The following is a 13,260-nucleotide window of genomic DNA, read 5'->3' on the forward strand; positions in this document are numbered from 1 at the left end:
GAGGGTTGCTGACTAATCTTTCCTGCCGGGTGATAATGTACATATATGCTCTGCTAAAGAAATTTTTTTTTTTTTTAATAGATATACATATTGGTACAGGCCAGTAATTGGTAAATGGTGGTTGGGGACCACTGCTCTATATCCTTTGTCAACCACTAGGGCATTGCACTGCCGATTATCAGAGATGGGCATTAGTCCCAGGGATGGAACGGTCCGACGGGCGCTCATTTTGGCGACGGAGGACGAGAAGTGTTTTAAAATGGACCGACTAGGCAAGAACGGAAGTGCCTTTAACTGCCTACAACAACATTGTCGTCCTTTTCTTCCTTTTTGTGTGTGTTCCCTGCAGTAACATTGTACTCACCGGTATAGTCTGCCCTCTAGTGGTTCAACACAAGTAATACCATGGATTACGCTGCAGGACGCCCATACTGACAGAAACACGCCTGTCTTGCGTGTGTAATCCGGAATATGGTATATATAGGGTACAGGAAAAGGGTGGGTTTCAATTTTGCTTTGTTAACTGTTAAAATTGAGTAAATACTTTATCCCTTTGCATGCGATGTATGTCCTTGTCTGGGACATCTCTAGAGTGTAAAAATCTCTCCAAACTGTGATTTATGCTCACACCATCGCCGCCATACACTTAAAGCTACAACCGGAAGTGGAAGTGTTTCATTCTCCTCCGAAAATAACATTGTGTTTTTTTTAAATAATTATTTTGGGAAAAAACACCATAAAAACTGAAAACTTGTTGCTTTAGAACACAAAAGTTTTGCAGTAAAATGCAATAGTATTGCGTTATAATGCGATCTTAAATATTCTCGTGATGCCCCCGGGCTGGCTCCATAGTCTTGTGGTTGCATTGGCAGCTAAATGTTGGTTGACACTTAAACAGTTGTAAACAATGCAATCCACTCACGATACTCCCAGCCAGTAAGTGGATGTGAATAGGAAATTAGCCAGCTATTGAACTTTAAATAATGTTTATGAATTATGAAACCTCTGCCATTATCCTCTCTACGATGGCGTCACGCTTTTTTGGGGGGTGATACAGACTGTAGAAATTTAAGGATGGAAGCGCTTTAATTAAAAGGACGAGGACGGACAGTTGGAGGACGATTATTTTTATGAATAAGGACGGAGGGACGATAACATAAAAGTACCCGCATGGTGGACGGACCGGCAAAATAGGGTAAAGTGCCCATCTCCGCAGATTATCATTATCACTCATGTCTTTTACCTGTATATAAATAAAAAAATAAATAAATAAAATAAAAGCAAAGTACCTCCAGCTCAACACCATTGTATAAACGCGACGTATTGTAAAACTCAGCTTTCCTTTTGAAACATATTTTAATAAAAATACACAAAAACACACCACCATCAACATCGGCCCTTTTTGGCCAGACAATTCAAAACCAAGACATATTCAGAAAAACAATAAACATAAATGACTGATTTTAGTGGGATGATAACATAGTGCCCACTATTGACAAACCCTGTGTTTTTTTTTTGGTCATCATCAGCACATGAACTGGAGCTTTTCAAAGAGTGTATTGGGACCTTATTCCCCCAAATTTCACTAAATCAAATTTTAGGAGGTAATTCCCCACTGGTGTTTTTTTTTTTTTTTTTTTTAAATAAAGTGATGGGACAGTTGTATAACCTTACCACCCCCCCAAGTGAAGGGAAGAAGAAGATAAGAGAGCCAGGTGTTTGGAGTAATCTCAACTAAGTATTTATTACAAAAGTCATAGGGAAGGAGGGATCAAAAGCTATAAAGCTACAATACAAGTGTTATTGGAAAACAGGGAACAAAATACAGACTGTGGAGACATGGTGATGTGAAAGTATTCGTTTTAAAACTGTGTCTTCAAGTGAATAAAACTAAAAATGTCAAAAGTCCTTGCATTTCCGTGTTTACTACACATTGGCATCTTTCCTGAGACACCGTAGACCATGTTCTCATGTGCGCTAACACCGCCGACAACAATAATGATGGATCACCTTGTTGCATTCGTGCTGCAGAGACTTCTGCACATGCGAGTGGTGTGTTGGTGCATTATATGTGCACGTACAGGCCAGTTTAGTGCCATGTGAGCACAACGGTATGGATGATCCACTGCTGTTACTGTGGGGCTGTGCTAATGATTGTCTTATCAGGGAAAAGCCTTCCTGTATTATGCTGTTCATGTGGGAAATGCTTGCATTTATCTGCTGCATGGCATCTGCGTTGCATCTTGATGATTCCTCCATTAGCTTCAGCATTCTCTTCTTTATTTGTAGGTCTTCCAGCACTTCAGGGTCAGCCACAACATTTCTTTTTAGCCAGAATCTGGCGGTGGCTGCTCAGGATTGCCTTAAGTAAATAGAGCAAAATAATGTTATTATGGCTGAACAATTTATCCAATTCAAATCGACATTGCAATGTAGCAGAATTAAATTTGTAATGAAATGGAATGTCTCAATTCGGTCAGAAGACATTATATATATATATATATATATATATATATATATATATATATATATATATATATATATATATAAACGTCGGCAAGTTTGAATATATATATATATATATATATATATATATATATATATATAAAAAACGTCGGCAAGTTTGATTGTGCCGTCTGATTGAGGTAGCGAGCACCGTTGTAACATCGGATCCCGTCGGGAAGTGTCTGGTTAGCGTTTCACCATGTTGAATCGGGCGGGGTCTTATGTCATGACATTTGGTCACTCTGATTGGCTGTTAGCTAGTGAATCAGCGCACGGGGCAAGAACTACCGCCGCCAATAGTATGGAGGAGTATTACTTCTCACACATTCGCAGAAGTACTTAATGGTCAGCGTCCCTGTCTGTCGGTGTATTTTTGTCATGTTTGCCAACGCGACGTGCCAACAGTCGGCCCCGTCGGTCACAGTGAGCCGACGTCGGATTGGTCTATCTAGGCCTTTAAGAAGTGGAGTCCATGTTTACATATCATCGCTGTCCTGTGAAACACTTATGTCCAATTTTGGAAACTTTTTAAATTTTCACATTAATGCGATGTCTGTAACGTGGAAACAGCATTCATGTAAAAATAGGAAACTGAAAAAAAATGGTGTTTTTCACATGACAGCGACGATATGATTGTTTTATTCACCATGGAAAGTTGAAGTCATAAAGCCACATATTTGTTTGATTTATTGTTGTAATTTGATTTATGACATTGACGTTTACACTTGTTTGGCCGAATAGTGCAATGTTGTCAGAGTGAACGCTACAAGAACTGCAAGTCAAAGTGTTTTACCAAGTTAACAAAAGTTTCAAAAACCAATTACACCCAGCAATGAAAAGCTGGCACCAGGGACTGTTACCTGGTAGTGCCACCTAATGAGGACAAGTGTATGTATAAAGACACTTGAGTGGCCGATGAGTTATTGAGTTAAAGTACCACAGGTGTGTTTGTGAGAGCTGAATACAGTTACACAAGTCTTTGGTAAGCCACCACTTTGGTCAAAATGTACCTTTTCTTCCACCCGAAATGTCGCCCGTTCAGCTTTCAACAGTGAACCTACCTGGAGCATGTCACTACGTTCCTTTACAACTGCAGGAGTGTGGTTGCTTTCAACAGATTGTTGCGAATCCGTAGAAAGCGCCAAAGTCGGGGATAAACTGGAAGACGGTTCTTCTTTTAACTCCTCTTATATTTTATCGTCCTCTTGTGTGACCTCCTTTTTTATGTCCTCCTCTTGTGTGTCCTTTTCTTGTATGTCCCCCGCCTCGATGCCACCGTCCAAGAGGCACGTATCAGGCGAACTCCCCCAAATATCCTCACACAACTCGAAAAACAAGAGTTGACCCGTCGATGGCCACGCCGGCGCCCAGTGTGCAACGCCTATATCTATATTTCCCCCGAATGTTTTTTACCTTGTGGTGACGTGAACTTTCGTCATGGCACCTTGTTTTTGTCTTTCGGGCGCCTTGGATATCGTGCCAAAAAGGCGTCCGTTAAGTTAGTATATTTTGACTGGCAGAACTCCCAGTCAACATTCTGCTTCAGTTTTGTCGTTTTCAAGTCAAGTGTGACCCGAAGCAGAAGTTCTACCTTATCAGTCCACACCATACACCTCCTTTTCGCATTCAACACCATTGTTGCGAGTGAGTGTAATTGTTCTTCTTCGTCTGTTCTTGTGTATTGTTATTGACGGTTGGCAAATCGACGTTTAATCAGTTACCGCCACCTACTGGACTGGAGTAGGGTGCAGTAGAACGTTAAAAAATATAGGTGACATGAAAAACCGGGAACTTTTTGACAATCCCCAAAAACCAAGAGTGCTGGGAGAAAACGTTTCTATTTCTTGTAAATGTAACCGTAAAACTAATTTAAGACATCTAAGAATCAAAGATGGAATTTTCATTATTACGTTATGTAGACTGAATTAAAAATAAAATTTATGGGGGGGGGGTCACCCTGCATTTGCGTTTTAGGGTCATATATATATATATATATATATATATATATATATATATATATATATATATATATATATATATATATATATATATATATATATATATATATATACATATATATATATATATATATATACATATATATATATATATATATATATATATATATATATATATATATATATATATATATATATATATATATATATATATGTTTTGTTGACTTCCAGTGGGAGACTTCACCGCACTACTTACAGGCTTGGCATATAAACTACAACGTTTCACTGAATTTATTGTTTTATTGTGCTCAGGTTCATGCATTTTTTAAAAACAATTTAAAAAACACATTATTGACAACGTCTGGCTATTATTGTCATTGATTAATAGTAAACGTTGAATAAACAAGGCACCCGGTACTATATAAGAGATTTGAATCTTACATTTTAATTTCTGATTCAGATGATTGTTGCCCTTTCAAAGTCTTTGGTCATTAAGATATATAGAAATAAACTTGACCTAATCTCATCTTGATTCAGGCAGTTGCGAGTAGGTGGAGAGTCATGAGATGTCGATGAAAGTCAATGTGACACATTCCATAAGAGGCAACATACTGCATCTAATCAGACCGCTACGTGCATTCAGGAGCCTTTAACTGGCTATGGGTATACACATATTTGCAATTGCATAGATAGTCACTAAACTACTTGAAATCAATATTTGTATAACAACCAAAGTTGTTAGTATAAAAAAAGTGAACAGTGACTTAACAATTAATTTTGTATTTTTCTTACTATCTGACATATGAGGTGGCTTTAAAAGTAATATTGACATGTGTACTTGACTCAATTGAACTAAGATTTGAATAGCACATTTGATTTATTAAAAGCAATGTTTTGATGGCTAAGGAAAAGGGAGATATACTGTATTATATTATTATTATATATAATATCAGTTACACAATTCTGTTGGATGTAATTAATATATAATCATATGAGGTGATGACGGATCCATTTTTCTTTGTACAACAAAAAACACTCTGTGGTATCATCTCGGTATGATAGATGTAGATCTGTCAGAAGGACTTTATTAGTCCCCTTCATTTCTTGAGCGTTGACAAATGACAGTGACGATCTTATCAGAGTTCATTTAAGAATGAAGGTTATTGCAAGGCGACAGTAAATTATTTTGGGGGTCAATAAAGACTGACTCCTGAATATAATCTGTCCAAGTATCAAAAATTCATAAGAAAGAAAGTCAGTTGCACCACATTCTGCACCTTTATCACAACAACTGTAAGGTTTGGACCAATTGTAGAAGAAGGAGACTTGGAATGTGTAGTTTTCTTTGGTTTCTTTTTTTTTCTTTGGTTACCAAAACAAAGAGTCTCCAGGGCTCAATTCTAGATCACGCAATACGCAATAAAAATCCAGCAATACATGCGGCCATTAAAACTGTTGGCGAACGTCTGGTAAAGGTCTTTTCGACAGTGTGCAATCTTGACGAAAAACCAGCATTCACTACGTTCGCAAAACTCACAAGCCTTTGCCACTCACTGTGCTATGGGCTTAAAGCACGGATTTATACTGTATATGAATGGACTATCAACAGGCCCCTCCCGGGTGAAGCCAGAGGGCAGCCATCTCACGTTGCCACTGTTACTGACAAAAATGGAGTAATTAGAGCCTCTCAAAGAACCAACTTCACTGTTTGCATAGACCATTCAGAGAATATTAGGTCAATTAGGTTTACATTTCGCAGCGATTTTATCTCGATGGGCTTTGCTTTCATTTCCAAGTCTGTAGTCAAGTCCACCTTTATCGAGTCCAAGTCAAGTTTGAGTCACAAAGGTCAGAGTCCATGTCAAATCCGAGTCACCAAGGTCCGAGTCCAAGTCAAGTCAGAGTCCACAACCAACAACCACAAAATTATAGAAATTTCATTATGCTCAACACTCTTCTTTTTGTGGTGCCATTGCAAGTTTCAAACAAAGTTTGATGTGGTGCCATATGTGACCAAAATTGTCTTCTCACAGAATCTGCATGTTGCTTCATGTTTTATTTTTTATTTTTTTCAAGACGTTGTGGCTAATGCCAGTTCTCGATGGTTAGTAAAACCAAATGTTATAGCTCTGCTCTTGGCTGACATGACAGAAACAAAAAGACTGCAAGCTTTGGCTCTCGCAGTCAGGTTAACTAATCAGATGGCTATTTTGATCATCTGAAAAACTTTATTTTGAGTTTCTTTTGAAGGAGAACATTCATTTTCAGGAATAAAAACATAGTTTGACTTGGTCAAGTTAATAAAAATATTTTGCAAGTCCAGTGCTCGACTCCGAGACAAGTCTGAATCAAATGCCAAGGAGTCAGAGTCAGGTCCGAGACAACAAAAAAATGTGTTGAGTCTGGACTCGGGCTATAGCCCAGCCCTGTTCATTTGATTGTTGATGGTTCTGACAACATGATGCAGAGAAACCTTTGAGATGCACTCAGATATACCTCATGAGAAAAGTTATAATTGCATTCTTACTGATGAAATGCACATGTAGTACTTCTCTCATTTATTTGCGCAACCGTATGTCATTTAGGCGGGATCATGGCAATTTGCATCAGTGTTAAAGTAATGATAAACTTTTAAACAACTCTTAGCTTAACAGAAATGGAGAAGCCCCCAGCTGCGGAGCCACAATGCATGTATGGTATAATATCGTGTAATAGAGCATGAAAATAATAAATGATAAATACATAATCACTTAATTTTAAATCCTCCACTGACAAATATTATTTTGAATGGATAACAAAAGGGACTTCAAATGACAACAACAACTACAAATGAAAGTTGTTTTGTCATCCATAATTCCAGTTCTTTAACTGATGTTTTTTTACTTATTTTTTTGCCGTTGTATACTTTCAGCATTGGTAACGAGGTACTTCTTACAGGTACAGTATAGTATCGAAGTTGGAATTTTTGTATCGTGACCACACTACTGTGTGTAAATATTAAGGGACGGAGTACTGACTGTTTTTCTGGCGGTGTTGAGCTCCCTGGTGGTGCAGCAGTTTCTGCTCCAGTTGGCCTCCTCCTCACTGGTTGGCCCCTCAGCCGGTTCTTCAAAACACATTTCTGATATAAAGCGCACAAAAAAGACACAAAGCACACACATTGAGAGCATGCCACTGACTAATCATGAGTCTAACATGTTGGGATGTAGCTCCAAAAACTGCAGATTAGAGCACCAGGAATTATCTTAAAAGTTATATTATTATTATTCTTCACTTACACACACATTATACTTCTTCACTTACACAGGCTGAAGCAGACAAGAGCATGAATGTGCACATGAACCCTAGTGGCGACTTGTTGTAGTTTTTGTACATTTCGCAACGCTAAAGTTTTATTGAATCTCAGGAGGCAGCCAGGAAGCCGGTAGCGAGTAGCCAAGTAGCCGGCAGCCAACCAGCTAACAGTAGCCACTGCGGTGGTGTTAAAAGTAACAGCATTGCTCAAGGCAGCAGTTAGCTTACGGACGCCAAACAGACAATGTTAGCAGAACAAAATCAGCTTCTTATTATCCAGACATGTGGCTCCGTGCCGTCAAGTACATTCGCGTCCGCCACCGCTTGCAGCCAATTCATAAAGTTGTCGGTGTCGCGGTGCGAGTGGGTGTCAATTTCGCATGAAACACCTCACCGAAAGTCCTGGATGTGAGCTTTTTGAACGTACCATGTTATGATGTGGCGCTGCTTTTTGGGGATGCTTCAAAGCAGCTGCTTAGGGAGCATCAATGTCAGATAGCGAGCTTTTCCAAAGTTGGACTTTGAAAAATCCAGCACGCCCGCACACAACCAAAGTGTGGATACGCAGTGCAGAAATGGATGGATAGATAAAATTCAGAGCAACAAAGCTCCACCGTGGAGGCCGACTACAGCCGAGTGTGGCCACATCTAACGCATCATTTTCAAGGACAGAAGCTCTTTAAAAGGACGAGAATGGACGGGGTCTGAGGACAATAATTTTTATGAATAAGGACGGAGGGACGAGGACAGAAGGGTACCCAGGTCATGGACGGAGGATGGACCGGCCAAAAAAGGTAAAGCTCTGGTTAGGATATATGTTGGAAGACAATGACCATATCGTCTTTGTAATAGAATAGGGGATGGTAATTACCACTCGATTTTCTTAAAATCAAATATAGTGCTTCTCTTGTACTGACACTTTACATCTTCGATTGAAACAATAAATAAGGCCCACCCCTGAAGGTATGTATGGGGTGTAGGATAAAAAGTGGATATCAATTTTGTTTTGTTAACTAACTAACTAACTAACTAACTAACTAACTAACTAACTAACATTTAGCACATACCTTATCCCTTTGCATGTGAAGTATGTCCTTGTCTGGGACATCTCTAGAGCGTAAAAATCTCTCCAAACCGTCATTCATGCTTATGGCAGCGCCACCGTACACTTAAAGCTACAACCCGAAAGTGGTTAGTCTTTTGTTCTCCTACAATAACATTGCTTTATTTTGCAATAATTATTTTTTATTGCAAAATAACGCATGAAAACTGAAAACTCATTGAGTTATAATGCAAAAGTTTTGCAATAAAACGCAATAGCATTGCATTAGGACATAGTCGCAATCTTAAATATTCTTGTGATGTCCCCTGGTGGGCTCCGTAGTCTGGTCACCAACGGTGGTTGCATAATTGGCAGCTAAATGCTATCTTGTTTGACACTTAAACTGTTGTAAACAATTCAATCCACTCAAGATACTCCCAGCCTGTAACTGGAATTGAATAGGAAATTAGCCAGCTAAGGACCTTTAGATAATGTTCATGGAATATGAAACCTGGGCAGGGACGGAGGACGATTATTTTTATGAATAAGGAAGGAGGGACGATGATGAAGGGTGCCCAGGTAGCGGACAGAGGACGGACCGGCAAAATAGGGTAAAGTGCCCGTCTCTGGTGTTTCTATATCTTGGTGACTTATTGAAGAAAACAGACAAGACATGACAGAAACGGCACATAAGCTGCTCATTTCCTCATTATCTTTTTAGTCAGACATGAAAAGGCCAATCATTTTGTGATGTTTTCAGAGGTTGAAGTTTGCCTAAGTGGAGATGTCCACATACACATATGAAGCCGGTTGGTCCCCGTTATTTTGATATTATTAGTGTCGTATTTACAATGACTGAATGGACAAATTGTGATCGGCCCCTCGCGTGACTCCCACCAAGACATGGAGGGAGGAGAGGGGGCGTGGCCAAATTGCTCATTACCAGAAGGTGTTATGCAAGGGGTCCGTTTTTTTTAATAGATTTCTCCAAAACAAACTGATGACATTGAAAATCAAGCTATTATTATTTTCCTGATATAAAAATAATACATAAACTTAGCTTGTAATTGAAAAATGGACCGTCCCGGCTGGATGATCTCTTTAATCAGAGAGTCGCTTTGGGACAAAAATAACATGAATTTATCTAATGCTTTCATCTGACAACAAACGGTTTTGTCCTGATGTCTCCTGCAAGTATAAAACTAACATCCACCCATCCATGACCTAATCCACTTATAAAATGTTCATAAACATGTCAACTATAGTTATTACCGCAGAAGAAAATATCCCCTAAAACCAGTGGCCAAGTATTTTCTCTGTAAACACTTGAAAAAGTGAAACACAATTGCACTCGATGGTTGGTTGCGTTGAGTTTGGGGAAAAGCAGCTGCATCTGTCTCCAGCCACATGATCACCCCCGTTATGGTGGGATCAGGAATTTTAATAAAACAACCACGTCAAAAATAGGAGTTCCATAAGAGGTCGCGTTCTCAATGGAATTAGAGTGTATAGAATTGGAAGTTCAATAATGGGTTGGCTTCCCTCTTGGTTTGGCACCTCTGACCTTGTGAATAGGATTTCCCATGGTTCCCTCTGTGTGCAAACCTCAGCTATGCCCTTTTGCATTCTTCATTTCCTCTGCTTGCAGTTAAATGCGGCGATGCACGCTACACCTGTTGTTTGGCTCAAACGTGTCCTTGGCGAGTTAGGATAAAATCATAATATAAATAGATTGGCAGCTGCGCATACACCTCCCAATTTAAACTTTGTTTGTGAAGGACCGGGGAGACGGAAAGTTGTACCACTATGACGTTTGCCATCTTATTTCAGACGTTAGTCAAAAACAATAGGCCTTGATATACTGTAAATGTAAATAGAGGAGTGGAACTTTACAAAATAGCATGGGTGGCAAATCCAGGGATAGAAATTAAAAACCCTGCCACAAGTACCAATGCCAAACTGTGGCAAGATTTTTACTTTCTGGACCTGGATTTGCCACCTATGCAAATTCGAATGGCGTAATTTTTGTTTCCACCTATTCTTGTCCGCCCAGCCCCTTTTGTCGAGGAATCAGCGCTCGCGAGGCACTCATGTCTTGTCCGGTGTATCTAGTTGTCTCATCATTTTCATCATCGTTTGTGTGTGTAGTACGTATTTAGTTCTCTCGTTTCTTTCATATTTTTGTTGGTGCACAGCAGTTGTCATTTACTGCTTGTCATGTTTTAGTCCTGTGTGTTTCTTTGATGCTCTGAATTTGGATTTGTTGGACTTTGTTACTTTTGTATTTTGATTCATCCTATTGTTCCTTGTTTGCCTTGTTTTTTGTATTTTTTGAAAATTATTTATTATGTTTATGTATGCCTGCTCTGTTCCACTGCCTTGTTCCTCCTGTCTACTTCTTGTATTCCCACTTCACCACTTAAAAGCAGCTGTGACAAAAACCCATGCAAATATTGTGAGAAAATCTAATTTGGGGAAGGCTGGAGATGTGATTAAAACCCAGAACCTCTGCGAGAAAGGCATGATAACCAGGAGTGAACTGTTCTACCTATGTATCCCATTCATTTTTTAATTTTAGGGACCTCAGGACAGAGGTTAAATTAACAGGTATCAACAGCATGGTGGTAAAATGGTCAGCACGTCTGCCGCACAGTTCTGAGGGTGTGGGTTCAAATCCCATCTTTGGCCTTTCTATGTGCAGTTTGTGTGTTCTCCCCATACTTGGGTAGGTTTTCCCTGGAAAATTCAAAGATTTCGCAAGTGTGAATCATTGTTTTTCCCATGCACCAAGTGTGCTGTGATTGACTGACGATCAAGCCAGAGTGTACCTAGCCGGTTGCCCAAAGTCAGCTGGGATGGACTACAGCTCACCTGCAACCCTAATGAGGACAAGTGCTTTTGAAAATGTTTCAAAGGTGACTCCCTTCTAATTTTCAAGGCTTATTTCCAAATGCCATAACCAGATGCCCACATTTGTCTTCCACCAATCTAGATTTCCCACCATTTTTTCCCTTCATTTCATGCTAGCACACTATCTTTTCTCATATTTGCAAAATGATTAAAGTAGCTGAGATCATATCTATGTGGAGTTTTTGTTGGTAATCTGCCAACACTGACCATTTTCATTTGCTTTAGAAAAAGTAAAACATCTGTGTGCTATTTTAAAGAAACAAGGAGCATGGGAAGACTTTTAAACATTGTCACCCAAAATCCCCACATGTCTATATGTATCCATCTAAAGATAAGCCAAAACACTTGATGCAAATAATGTTCATCGGCCATATTTCCTGCTCTGATTCCCCTCCTTGGACCCATGACACCTAAAACCTCCTGGTATGATTGCAACCCAAAGCCCATGGGGACACGTAGGAACACATTATATGCATGAGATCACATGAAGCACTAAATCCAATGCACAAATCCATTAGGAGACTGCAGTCGCAGAGACTTGTGCTGCTGTAAAATGCAACGGTGTGCAAGAACTGAAGAAATGCCTGCGTGCTAAGACGGGCTGCATTGTTGCAAGGCCATCAAGTTCATTGAATGCTTCATTGCGCTTTCATTTTGTGGTAATTGTGTCGCCCGTAGTAGAAATTCTCTTTATGTCCCACTAATTACCTTTTTTTTTCTCTCAGTGTTATCACTTGCCATCATCCTTGGAAACAATGTTTGCACGAGTGCCTTTGTGATAAACGTTCAACGATGTTAAGTAGGTGCACAACTGAGAGCATTTATTGAATGACATCTTGTATCCAGATAGGGCAGCCAAACAAACTTTGAAGAGATTATTAGAAACTGAATCCAAGGTTGTGTACGGATATAATACTTTTAAAGAAAGTTACTAAATGCACAAAGCACACACCAAAGTTGTTGTGCAGGAAATACATTTACTATCTGGCTCCAAACCTCTAATGTAGCTTTGTAGGGAACTTGTTAAATGTCACGTATGTATGTACCCATAAACTAAATCCATTTTCAATAACATTTATCCTGTTCAGGGCCGCGGGGAGTGAGGTGCAGACTACATCCTGGACTGGTCACCAATCTGTGGGCACTTATAAACGGGCACATTCCAAATGGGAATTTTCATTATAATTGTAAATTGCATTGCTAAAAGTGCCTGTAAGATTTGAATGTAATCTCACTTCTAGAGCTACGAATTCCGCCTAGGTGACGGACCGGTCTGCTTACCGCCTATGACAGACGGCCATTTGTCGGCGTTATACAATAGACTGGAAATAAAAAGCATAAGCATAGTCGGAAGCGCATTTTTTTCCCGTCTATGCAATTGTGCATCCCAATGCTCAACCCCACCCCCCCGCTGGGCGATATTTGAAACAAAAGACTGACCGTGGCGTTCAAACCTCACCGCAGCTGGATTAAATGCGGGTCCTTTAAATGTGGCGAGGCTTCAGAGGTCCTGAAAGAACCTGGAAAATTGGCTATTTTAAAGTCACCATA

General features: G+C 39.6%; 1 pseudogene; it reads right to left on the reverse strand.

Moving 5' to 3' along the window:
• Nucleotides 1–1,725: 1,725 nt before the first annotated feature.
• Nucleotides 1,726–4,142, reverse strand: LOC147151603 (uncharacterized; annotated as a pseudogene).
• Nucleotides 4,143–13,260: the final 9,118 nt, after the last annotated feature.

Source organism: Filicampus tigris, chromosome 2, assembly GCF_054856515.1.
Source record: "Filicampus tigris isolate MCC_2025a chromosome 2, RoL_Ftig_1.0, whole genome shotgun sequence".
Classification (NCBI taxonomy): domain Eukaryota; kingdom Metazoa; phylum Chordata; class Actinopteri; order Syngnathiformes; family Syngnathidae; genus Filicampus; species Filicampus tigris.